This window comes from Triticum aestivum, chromosome 3B (assembly GCF_018294505.1).
Source record: "Triticum aestivum cultivar Chinese Spring chromosome 3B, IWGSC CS RefSeq v2.1, whole genome shotgun sequence".
In the NCBI taxonomy this organism is placed as follows: Eukaryota; Viridiplantae; Streptophyta; class Magnoliopsida; order Poales; family Poaceae; genus Triticum; species Triticum aestivum.
The window spans coordinates 365,655,406-365,667,926 of NC_057801.1; positions in this window are offsets into that span (position 1 = coordinate 365,655,406).

Consider the following 12,521-nt stretch of genomic DNA (forward strand, 5'->3'; position numbering starts at 1 on the left):
CTACGGCCGTTGGATGGACATCGTACGGTCACTGGAGCTAGAATTATTCATATTGACTAAGTTGAAAAAGCCCTCCGTCCCTGTCAACTTAGTACGCCCACAAGTCAGCATCCTACTATGCTGGGTCCTAGCTAGCAGGGGGAGTATTCATTTTTTGTGCGTAATAAGGAGGCACTTCCTTGTGTGCGAAGATATAGCTGGTGGGTCCGACCTGTCAGCGGGGGAACGTATTTTCGCAAAATACAGAGGCCCTTCCGGTGGGTCCCAGATGTCAGCTAGAGGAATCATTATTTTGCATGTAATAAGGAGGCATTTCCTTGTGTGTGGCCGTGGGCCCAGCTGTCGGCCTCTCCACGTACAGTCCACGTCCGATGGAAGTCATTCCTTGACCATGTTAACCACGCCGTGCCTAGAGCACCAGGGCGGTGGACGACGGCGAGGCCTAGGAAGGGGACGACGTGGAGCTGGGGAAGACGCGGAAGTTGATGCCTACGTGGAGAGGAGTATGAGGGTTCACTGGTTCAGTTGTGGTGTGAGGCTGCCGTTGCCGCAGGGCCTAGCTGGCGGTGGGAGTAGTAGGGGGTGGTGAGGCCTCAACGGCAGCACAGCCGGCCACTGGAGGCAGGAGCAGGCGGTCTCGCCGGCGCTGGTTTGGGTGGCTGGTGCAAGAAGAGTAGCGATTGAAGAAGCAGCAGGACCGTTCGATTCAAATCCAATGGTTACTGCTGCTAGAATCGTTTGTTGACTAAGTTGACATGTCGTGCGTACGCGTCAACTTAGTAGGCCCACAGGTCAGCCTCCCAACTGGTGCGCTCCAGATGTCAGTGGGAGGAATCAATTTTTTTCGCGTAATAAGGAGGAAGTTGATTGCGTGCGGCCAGGCCAGCGGAGGGAGTAGGGTGGGTCGGTGAAGCCTGCGCGACATCACAGCGGGCCACAAGAGGAGGGCGCAGACAGTCCCGCCGGCGCTAGTTTAGGTGGCTGGAGCAGGAAGATCAGAGATTGAAGAAGCACGTCGGCCGTTGGATGGATATCCAACAGCCACTGCTGCTATAATCGTGTGTTGACTAACAAAGCCTTGCGTAAACAAGTCCGCCTCAAAATCTATGGCGTGTACAACCCATTTGCTATTATTTTTATAATTTGTACTCATTTTCTAATTCATATGGAATTTATTGCAGCCCATTTTCCATTTTTAGAATTGCTGCCCATTTTCTGGTCAGTACCAGGGTTAAAAAATTAACTAAATATGTGCGAAATTTTGAAAATTCGCAAATTTTTGTTGGGGAACAAAATATTCTTAATCCAAAAATTAGTAGCCATACTAAAACAAACTTAAAAATAAATTAGTACTATGTCATGTTAAATCCAATGAAATACTCCCTCCGTCCCAAAATTCTTGTCTTAGAATTGTCTAAATACGGATGTATCAAGTCACGTTTTGGTACTAGATACATCCGTATCTAGACTAATCTAAGACAAGAATTTTGGGACGAAGGGAGTATAAAATATCAGTGAAGAACAAAAACAAAAAAAAAGAAACTAATATCCCATTTGCTATAATTTTTTTGGAATTTTCAACCCCTTTGATATTACTTTTAACAGACACTGACCATACTCTTTGGCCAGGCCGGAATGCATCCCTCCCCGTCTTGAAATATTTGCAGCCCAGTAAGTCAGAGAAAACAAATAGGCCTAGCTTGGTATTCTTCAAAAAGAAATACCGGGCTACCTATTTTCCCAAAGAAAAAACTGCTGGGCTGGTCATGTTGTTAGACGAGCCACAGAGACCTTACAACCCAACTTATAGCCCACTCCTCCGAATTACTACTCAAAAAAAAGTTGTGCAATTCTGTCGTTAATTGACTAAATGTTGAAAATGATGTGGGTCCCAGATATCAGCAGGGTGGATTAGAGTAAAAAACGAGGGGTGCATCTGAGTAGTAAAAGAGGCGCTTGCTTGTGTTCGGGAGTGGACCTAGTGGGTCTGTACTATCATACTCACAACTAGAGTCCTCTCCCGATTCACTATGTTGACAGGGAACGTTTCGAAAAAAACTATGTTGACAGGGCCGGACGGCGGCGCCGCGGGGAGCGCACCAAGGCGGAGGATAAAGTGCTGTCACCAATGTGCTAGGCTGGGTTGGACATTCTTATTGAAAAATAAAAATGGACCGGAACTATTTACGATGTTGACTACGATTTTTATGGGTCCGCTGGTTGCTGGAAGAAAATGCTGGGAGAAAGAAGACTGGTCGCTATGTTTGCCTAAGAATAATATCAATTGAATGCAACGACACTATCATAGGAAATCCTCCTGTTAAATCGTGAATTTAAAGAACTGGTGCATGAGCATTTAGCTTTATTTATTTATTTACTTATTTATGTTTAGGGGACCATGAGCATGTACCTGGGCCGGATTCATGTGAGAGCCTCCCTTCCATTTAACTATGGGCTCCTCTATTGGGCCTTCATCAGTGGGTTACATGTTATCAACAAGTGGAAAATGTGTTCCGTACGAAAAATAGTATGCGCTACGTACGGTACGGGGCACTAAAGGATCGAACCGTGCAACGACTTCCAAAACATTTGTGTTTGTCGTGCTAACAACATATTTATTCAACCAACAGACGAAGTATACTACTGATTGTACATTGAAAACAACAGCACAAGCAACCAGGGCTGGGGGTGCAACATAAGCAGTATGCAGGCCAGAAGACTAAAGATGCAGCCCCCGAGCCCTCAAGCTGCCTAGATCATCAAAGTGGATTGTCTAGTAAGTATTATCCGGCTTGTCCTCAGGCATCTGCAACTTTGTTTAGTCGTTGATGAAATCGACAAGAGCTTGAGACTTGATAGCTATCCTTGGCATATATTTCAAACCATGGGGTCCAATCTCAATGGCCCACTTGGCCACGTGACTCGTGGCTTCTTTGTTTTGAATAATATTGCCTGAGGGAGCAGAGCTGACCACAGTAATAGGGTGACCAAGAAAATAATGCTTGAATTTATGACTTGCGATGAACACCCCATATACTAGCTTCTGCCAATGTGGGTATCTTTGTTTAGACTCAATAAAGACCTCACTGACATAATAAGCCGACCTTTGGACTGGATACTCCTTACCCCGACTCTTTCCTTTCCACCACAACTGCCACGCTGACGGCTCTGCTATTTGCTGCCACATATAAGAGCAAAGGCTCCTTCTCAATAGGAGCTGCAAGAACTGGCGGCTCAGCCAGCTGCTTCTTAAGTGCTTCAAACGCCTCATTAGCAGCATCACTCCAAATAAAATGATCTGTTTTCTTCATCATCTAGTACATAAGAATAGCCTTCTCTCCCAGGCGGCTTATAAACCGACTTAAAGCTGCAATATGACTCGCCAGACCCTGGACATCATTGACGCATGCTGGCTTAGCCAATGAAGTGATGGCCTTAATTTTCTTTGGGTTAGCTTCAATGCCTCTCTCTAGGACCAAAAATCCCAAGAGCTTGCCTGCAGGCACACCAAAAACATATTTGGCTGGATTAAGAATCATCTTGTATACCCAGAGATTATCAACGGTCTCTTTCAGATCACCCAACAAAGTCTCCTTCTTCTTGGACTTCACGAAAATATCAGCCATGTAGGCATGAACATTGCGCCCAATTTGACTGTGAAAATAGTTCTGCACACAACGCTGATAAGTCGCCTGGGCACTCTTAAGCCCAAAAGGCATCGATACGTAGCAGAAAGCTCCAAAAGGTGTGATGAAAGTCGTCTTCTCTTGGTCTTTGACTGCCATCTTGATCTGATGGTATCTAGAATAAGCATCCAGGAAGCACAAACGCTCACAACCCACCGTAGCATCTACGATCTGATCAATACGGGGAAGAGCAAAGGGATCAGCCGGACAAGCTTTATTAAGGTATGTGTAGTCCACACACATGCGCCAAGTGCCATTATTCTTAAGTACCAGCACGGGGTTAGACAACCACTTAGGGTGAAAAACTTCGAAGATGAACCCAACTGCTAAGAGTCGGGCCACCTCTTCTCCAATGGCCTTGCGTCTCTCCTTATTAAAACGGCAGAGGAACTGCTTGACCGGTTTAAATTTAGGATCAATATTGAGAGTGTTGTTGGGGATATAACTAGTATGTATGACCCGCCCAGGAGGGGCCGGGTTATACCTATGGCGATTCATAATATGAAGCCCAAGACGATACTTGAAGATGGCGGTTTAGTTAAGGGCCCATGGCCCAAAGGCCGATTAAGGCCCGTAGAGATAAACCGCCATATATGTTTGACTTGTATTGTAAGGTAGGAATAGATAGTCACCAAGCCGAACACTGTTTATGAGTCGACCGAGACTCCATGAGCCGCTGGGCGCGACCTCTGTATATAAAGGGACGACCCGGCGGCGGTTCAGGACAAGTAAGATCATATCGAAAGCTAGGTCAGGCGGATTCGCTCCCTGGTAATCAAAACATAAGCAATCCCACCTCAAACTGGATTAAGCCATTACCTTCACCGCAAGGGGCCAAACCAGTATAAATTCCCGTGTCCTTTGTCCCGTTTTAACCCCTTTAAGCTTCCTAGTTGCGATGGATCCATGACTAAGTCCTTTTTCTAGGACATCTGTCGTGACCTTTCCATGACAGTTGGCGCCCACCATGGGGCCAGCGCACGGTGGATTTGAGTTCTTGAAGGGAAACTTCAAAGGGCTCAAGGGATACGCTATGGGCCGGATGAGCAAGAGTCATCGCGGCAAGCTCTACATCGATGATGCAGGTTGGGGCCCCGACGCCGGCTCAATTGAGTACGGGTATCGGGTCCCCTTCGGTGGAATCCACGTCTTCATCGGCAAGATCGGCGAGCCGGGCCTTGAGCCGGACATCTGCACCGACATCATCGAGACGGCTCAGCGTGCGAGACCCGCCCGAGCTCGGCCCGCCATGAAGCATGCCTTCATGGGATGCATCCATGGAGCGGAATTTGATGAAGGATTTGTGTCTGGCGGTGAGACGACCATCTACTCTGATGGTGAGTCGTCCACGGGTGAGACGGATTCGTTGTATCAACTGCAAGATGGCGGGCTAGGGGGCTGTTCCGATGGCAACGGTAGTCCGAACCCCTTTGAGCCGCCAAACAGAGTCGGGATCTTCATGGCTGGCATGCAACCCATGCAGAACTCTACGGCTGCGGCAGCAATGACTTCCAGGTCAGCAGCGGTGACGGCAGCCGGGGCAGGAGGCCCTGCGCACCCGCCGGCTGAGGTTTTGATGGCTCTAATGGATAAGATGACAGCGCTGTTAACCGCTATGGTCAATCCGACTGATCAAGCTCAATATGATGCGGAAGTGGCACAGTTATGTGAGGAGGTAGGACAAGCCAAGGAAAACCTAGTGGCAGAGGACATCAGGATGGCCGCAGAGCGGGCGGCTTTGGATGCTTGGGCCCAGCAGATTCAATCAGAGGCTTTTCCAGCTTACGATGTAAAAAAGGCATCAAATGAGATCGTGAGGAGAAGGCACCAGAAGGCTCAGTCTCGTCTGCCTATGGTTTATGAGCCTAGAAACCTCTTCTGCACGCCTGGTGCAGGGCCCAGTAACCCGCCAGAGGTAAACCAAGCTACAGCGCCCGGAGCTAGGATATCGGTTCAACCACGTGTGACGGAACCCCCTCGTCTGCATACTGCTCCGCCTCAGCATGTACCTATACCACCAGGTCATTATTCTAATCCCTTGGAGAACATGATTGTTGCAGCGGCACGATTGGCGGCTCTCCCAGTGGATGGCGACTCTCCAACGGTGCTTGAAACACAAAGGGTTAGAGAACTTCTTTAGACAGCATTGGCGCAACAGGAGGCGTATTCTTATAGTCGAGACAGCATTCATTCCACTCCTGGCCCAAGCCGGAGCTATAGCAGGCACATGGACTCACCAGCTGTTTCAAGCAACGCCCGGCGCCATGACCAGCCGCGCGGGCATGACCTGGCTCGTGATGGAGCTCTTAATGTGGTTGATCAGGATAGAGTGCATCAACAAGCTGAGCAGGCGGCTCAGCAGGCGGCTTATCAGCCCCTTCTGGTTTATTCGACGACTTCAATTAAGGCAGGAGTGACCTCTAGGACTGCGGGTGTACCTTGTTTGGTGCCGGCTCTACGTAATGAGTGTTTGCCCAAGGATTTCAAGGGACCTCGAAAGGTGCCTAATTACACAGCCGACATACCCCCTGGGGCGTGGATTGAAATCCATGAGATGGCCATGGAGCTATTGGAAGTCAGTGACACTGTGTGTGCCAAGTACTTCACCATGATGCTGGATGGAACGGCCCGTACTTGGTTGAAGGGGCTGCCACCTAATTCCATCGGTTCATGGGCAGAGTTAAAGGCCCGGCTTATTCAGAACTTTAAAGACACATGCAAGCAGCCCATGTCGATTGTGTACTTGACTAATTGCAAGCAAGAGGAGGGTGAATCCACGAAACATTGGGTGCGCCGGGTCAAGTCTATAATACATTCATCTGATAAGATGGACGCCGGCTCTGCAGTCTTAATGTTGGAGAAAAATTGCCGTTTTGAGCCTCTGAAACAGAGGCTGGGGCGGCTCAAGCGTGATTGTAATGACATGGGCCAGCTGATGGCGCCTCTAGTCAAATATGTCGACTCTGATATTACCAAGGATCCCGAGTCTGACGATGAGAAGACAGGGAAGGGAAAGAAGAATGGCAACGCTAAGGTCCCGCAGCATAAGCCGGTGAATCAAGGGGGCAATAATATATGTAAGGCTGATGGTAGCTTGGAGTTTGTGGCTAACACCAATACGCAGGGCAACAATCAATGACGTAAGGGGAGGCCGCCTCCTCGGTCCGGCGGCTCAGGTCCCACTCTTGAGCAGTTGTTAAATGAGCCATGTCCAAGGCATGGCACTCAGGAGAAACCGGCCACTCACCTGTGGAAGGATTGCACGATTATGAAGGCTTTCAAGAACTCTAACATGTTTGACAGCAATCATGGACCGGGCGGCGGCTCAGGCGCCGACAGTTTTCATGGCCTGGGTTATGGAGGTGGCGGTTCTAATTCCAACTTCCAAGGCCCCCAAGGTCATCAGGGCGGTTTCAATCAAGGAAACCAGGGTGGTTACAACCAGCAATACGTACAGGGAGGACAACAGCAGCAATCTGGATATCAGAGTAATCCAAAGCAGCTGAATAGTGGATAGTATCATGTGTTTACCACCAGTTTGTGCAAACGGGACTAGAATCTTCATAAGAGGGTTGTGAACGCTGTTGAGCCGGCAATTCCTCATTACTTGCGATGGTCTGAGCAGCATATTTTGTGGAGTAGAGAGGATCACCCTCCTCGGGTTGACAATCCGAGTCACTTGGCCTTGGTGGTGGTGCCTCAAGTTGGTGGATATAAATTCACTAAAGTGCTCATGGATGGAGGCAGTAGCATCAACATCCTTTATTATGAGACTTTCGGTTGCATGGGGTTTACTGATAAAAATCTTAAGACGTCCAACACTGTTTTCCATGGAGTGGTGTCTGGTAAGTCGGCGTACCCAGTGGGCAAGATTGAACTGGAGGTGGCCTTTGGAGATGAGCATGATTCCAGGGCTGAGAAGTTAACTTTTGAAGTGGTCAAAATCAAAAGCCCGTATCACGCTCTGTTTGGACGGCCAGCTTATGCAAAGTTCATGGCACGACCGTGTTATGTTTATCTGCAACTCAAGATGCCGGGTCATAAGGGAACCATCACAGTGCATGGGAGTCAGAAGATAGCCCTGGAATGTGAGGAAGGCGATGCTGCTTACGCTGAGTCTGTCTGTGCAACAGAGAAATTGAAGTTTTACAAGGACAATGTTGACCCGGCGGACATGACGTCTTTGAAAAAGCCAACCATAGAGCATGAGCCGGTGATGAAGTTTAAATCAGCCGATGACACAAAGCTGGTTGATTTTGTTCCTGGCGACTCATCTAAGCAGTTCAGTATCAGTGCTAACCTAGATCCCAAATAGGAAAGCGTGCTCATCGAGTTCATCCGTGAGAACCGGGGCATCTTTGCATGGAAACCTTCTGACATGCCGGGTGTACCGAGAGAACTCGCTAAGCACACTCTCAATATTGATCCAAAATTTAAGTTGGTTAAGCAATTTCTTCGGCGGTTTAACGAGGAGAGGCGTAAGGCCATTGGTGAAGAAGTGGCCCGGCTCTTGGTGGCTGGGTTCATTGTTGAAGTTTTTCATCCAGAGTGGTTGGCTAACCCGGTGCTAGTGCTTAAGAAGAATGGCACCTGGCGTATGTGTGTGGATTACACGGACTTAAATAAGGCTTGTCCAGCTGATCCTTTTGCTCTCCCCCGTATTGATCAAATCATTGATGGTACGGCGGGTTGTGAGCGTTTGATATTTTTGGATGCTAATTCTGGTTATCATCAGATCAAGATGGCAGTTAAGGACCAGGAGAAGACGGCTTTCATTACTCCCTTTGTAGCCTTCTGCTATGTGTCTATGCCTTTTGGGCTCAAGAGTGCCCATGCGACTTATTAGCGATGTGTGCAGAACTGTCTTCACAGTCAGATTGGGTGCAATGTTCATGCTTATGTGGACGACATTGTGGTGAAGTCCGAAGAGAAGGAGACCTTGATAGATGATTTGAAGGAAACCTTTGATAATCTCCGGGTCTACAAGATGATGCTTAACCCGGCCAAGTGCGTTTTTGGTGTGCCAGCAGGCAAGCTTTTGGGCTTTTTGGTTTCTAACAGAGGCATTGAGGCTAACCCGGAGAAGATCAAGGCCATCACCTCCTTGGCTAAGCTGGCGTGTATCAACGATGTTCAGCGTCTGGCGGGTCGTATTGCTGCCTTAAGCCGGTTCATAAGCCGGTTGGGTGAGAAGGCTGTACCACAGTATCAGATGATGAAGAAAACAAATAACTTCGTTTGGAGTGATGCTGCTAATGATGCGTTCAAGGACCTAACGAGATGGCTAGCTGAGCCGCCAGTTCTTACTGCTCCCATTGATAAGGAGCCATTGTTGTTATACGTGGTTGCTAACACCCGCGCTATCAGTGTGGCCATTGTGGTGGAGTGCAAAGAGGCTGGCCAGGAATATCTGGTTCAACAACCGGTTTAATACATCAGTGAGGTGCTTATTGAGTCCAAGCAGAGATATCCACATTGGCAGAAGCTCGTTTATGGGGTGTGCATGGCCAGCCGGAAGCTTAAACAATATTTCCTGGGTCATCCCATCACTGTGGTCAGTTCTGCTCCCTAGGAGACATCATTCAAAACAGAGAAGCCATAGGACGAGTCGCCAAGTGGGCCATTGAGCTTGGGCCTCATGGTTTGAAGTATATGCCTCGCACTGCTATCAAGTCTCAATCACTGGTGTATTTCATCAATGATTGGACAGAGCTGCAGATTCCTAAAGAGAAGCCAGATAATACATATTGGAATATTCATTTTGATGGGTCCAGGCAATTGGAGGGCTCGGGGGCTGGAGTTGCCTTAGCTTCCCCTTGAGGTGACAAATTTTGTTATGTGCTAAGGTTGATGTTTCCCTGTACTAACAATGCAGCTGAGTATGAGGCCTTGCTCCATGGTCTTCGGATGGCTAAAGAGATGAGCTTAAGCCGGGTGAGGTGCTTTGGTGACTCAGATTTGGTGGCTCAACAAGTCTCGGGCAAATGGGATTTCAAGGATCCCCTCATGGCGGTTTATCGCCGTGAAGTTGATGCTGTTGTTGGGCACTTCAAGGGTTATCAAGTGGAGCATATTGATCGCAGAAAGAATTAGGCGGCTGGTGCTTTAAGCCTGTTGGGATCTCATTGTAAGCCGGTACCACCTAATACTTTCTTGGATATTGTGACGCCCCCGATTCAATCGTACACTAATCATGCACGCAAATGTGTACGATCAAGATCAGGGACTCACGGGAAGATATCACAACACAACTCTACAAATAAAATAAGTCATACAAGCATCATAATACAAGCCAGGGGCCTCGAGGGCTCGAATACAAGTGCTCGATCATAGACGAGTTAGCGGAAGCAACAATATCTGAGTACAGACATAAGTTAAACAAGTTTGCCTTAAGAAGGCTAGCACAAACTGGGATACAGATCGAAAGAGGCGCAGGCCTCCTGCCTGGGATCCTCCTAACTACTCCTGGTCGTCGTCGGCGGGCTGCACGTAGTAGTAGGCATCTCCAGTGTAGTAGGGGTCGTCGTCGACGATGGCGTCTGGCTCCTGGACTCCAGCATCTGGTTGCGACAACCAGAAAGAAAGGAAAGGGGGAAAGGGGGGGAGAAAGCAACCGTGAGTACTCATCCAAAGTACTCGCAAGCAAGGAACTACACTACATATGCATGGGTATATGTGTAAGGAGGCCATATCAGTGGACTGAACTGCAGAATGCCAGAATAAGAGGGGGATAGCTAATCCTATCGAAGACTACGCTTCTGGCAGCCTCCGCCTCGCAGCACGTAGAAGAGAGTAGATTGAAGTCCTCCAAGTAGCATCTCGGAGTAGCATCTCCAGTAGCATCGCATAGCATAATCCTACCCGGCGATCCTCCTCTCGTCGCCCTGTAGAAAAGCGATCACCGGGTTGTCTGTGGAACTTGGAAGGGTGTATTTTATTAAGTATCCGGTTCTAGTTGTCATAAGGTCAAGGTACAACTCCAAGTCGTCCTATTACCGAAGATCACGGCTATTCGAATAGATTAACTTCCCTGCAGGGGTGCACCACATAACCCAACACGCTCGATCCCATTTGGCCGGACACACTTTCCTGGGTCATGCCCGGCCGCGGAAGATCAACACGTCGCAGCCCCACCTATGCAAAACAGAGAGGCCAGCACGCCGGTCTAAACCTAAGCGCGCAGGGGTCTGGGCCCATCGCCCTGAGCACACCTGCACGTTGCGTGGGCGGCCGAAAGCAGACCTAGCCTAGTGGCGTTCCAGTCCAATTCGGCGCGCGCCGCTCCGTCGCTGACGTCTGAAGTGCTTCGGCTGATACCACGACGTCGGGATACCCATAACTACTCCCACGTAGATGGTTAGTGTGTATAGGCTCGTAGCCGACTCAGATCAAATACCAAGATCTCGTTAAGCGTGTTAAGTATCCGCGAACGCCGAACAGGGCCAGGCCCACCTGTCTCCTAGGTGGTCTCAACCTGCCCTGTCGCTCCGCCACAAAGTAACAGTCGAGGGCCGTCGGGAACCCAGGCCCACCTCTACCGGGATGGAGCCACCTGTCCTTTCAGCCCCCTCGTCAGAATCACTTGCGGGTACTCAATGAGCTGACCCGACTTTAGTCACCATCTGTATAGTATGTATGTATGTATAGTATATACCCGTGATCACCTCCCAATGTGATCACGGCCCGATAGTATAGCAAGGCATACTGACAAGAATGTAGGGCCAATGATGATAAACTAGCATCCTATACTAAGCATATAGGATTGCAGGTAAGGTATCAACAGGTGTAGCGACAATGTCAGGCTATGCATCAGAATAGGATTAACGAAAGCAGTAACATGCTACACTACTCTAATGCAAGCAGTATAGAGTAGAATAGGCGATATCTGGTGATCAAGGGGGGGGCTTGCCTGGTTGCTCTGGCAAGAGAGAGGGGTCGTCAACTCCGTAGTCGAACTGGTCAGCAGCAGCGTCGGTCTCGTAGTCTACCGGAGAGAAGAGGGGGAAGAAATAATGAATACAGAGCAAACAAAGCACCACAAAATATAACAAGGCAATACGCGGTGTTCGGTGTGCCCTAACGCGGTAGTAGGTGATACCGGTGAAGGGGGGAAAACATCCGGGAAAGTATTCCCGGTGTTTCGTGTTTTCGGGCAGAGGAGCCGGAGGGGGAAAGTTGCGGGTTCGATAGGTTAGGGGGGTGTGGCGGACGAACGGACTGCGTATCCGGAATCGTCTCGTCGTTCTGAGCAACTTTCATGTTGAAAATATTTTAATCCGAGTTACGGATTAAAAGATATGATTTTCTAAAGACTTTATTAATTTCTGAAATTTAATTAATTATTTAATTAATTCGAAAATGGATTTATGACGTCAGCATGACATCGTGCTGACGTCAGCAGTCAGCGTTGACCGTTTGACCTGGTCAACCTGACATGTGGGTCCCGTGGGACCCACCTGCCATACACTGTTAGGTTTAATTAGGGTTTAGTTTAATTAACAGTAGTTAATTAGGTTAATTAGCCATTAGGTTAATTAATCAGGATTAATTATTTACTTACTTACTTAATTAATTAATTAATTTTATTTATTTTTAATTTTATTAATTATATTTATTTAATTCCCCTATTCTTTTTTTTATTCAAAAACGTTCTGGGGAGGGGCCCCCATGTCATTGGCACTGGGTGCCCAGTCAGCATGGCCGACCGGGTCAACAGGCTGGCCGGGCCCCTAGGGCCCACGGGTCAGTGACCCAGGGGTGGCCCCGGGTCGGCCACGTCGGCGGCCGGTGTTGGGGAGCTCCGGTGGGCGTTCCCGCGGCGGCAGGTGCCCCGCG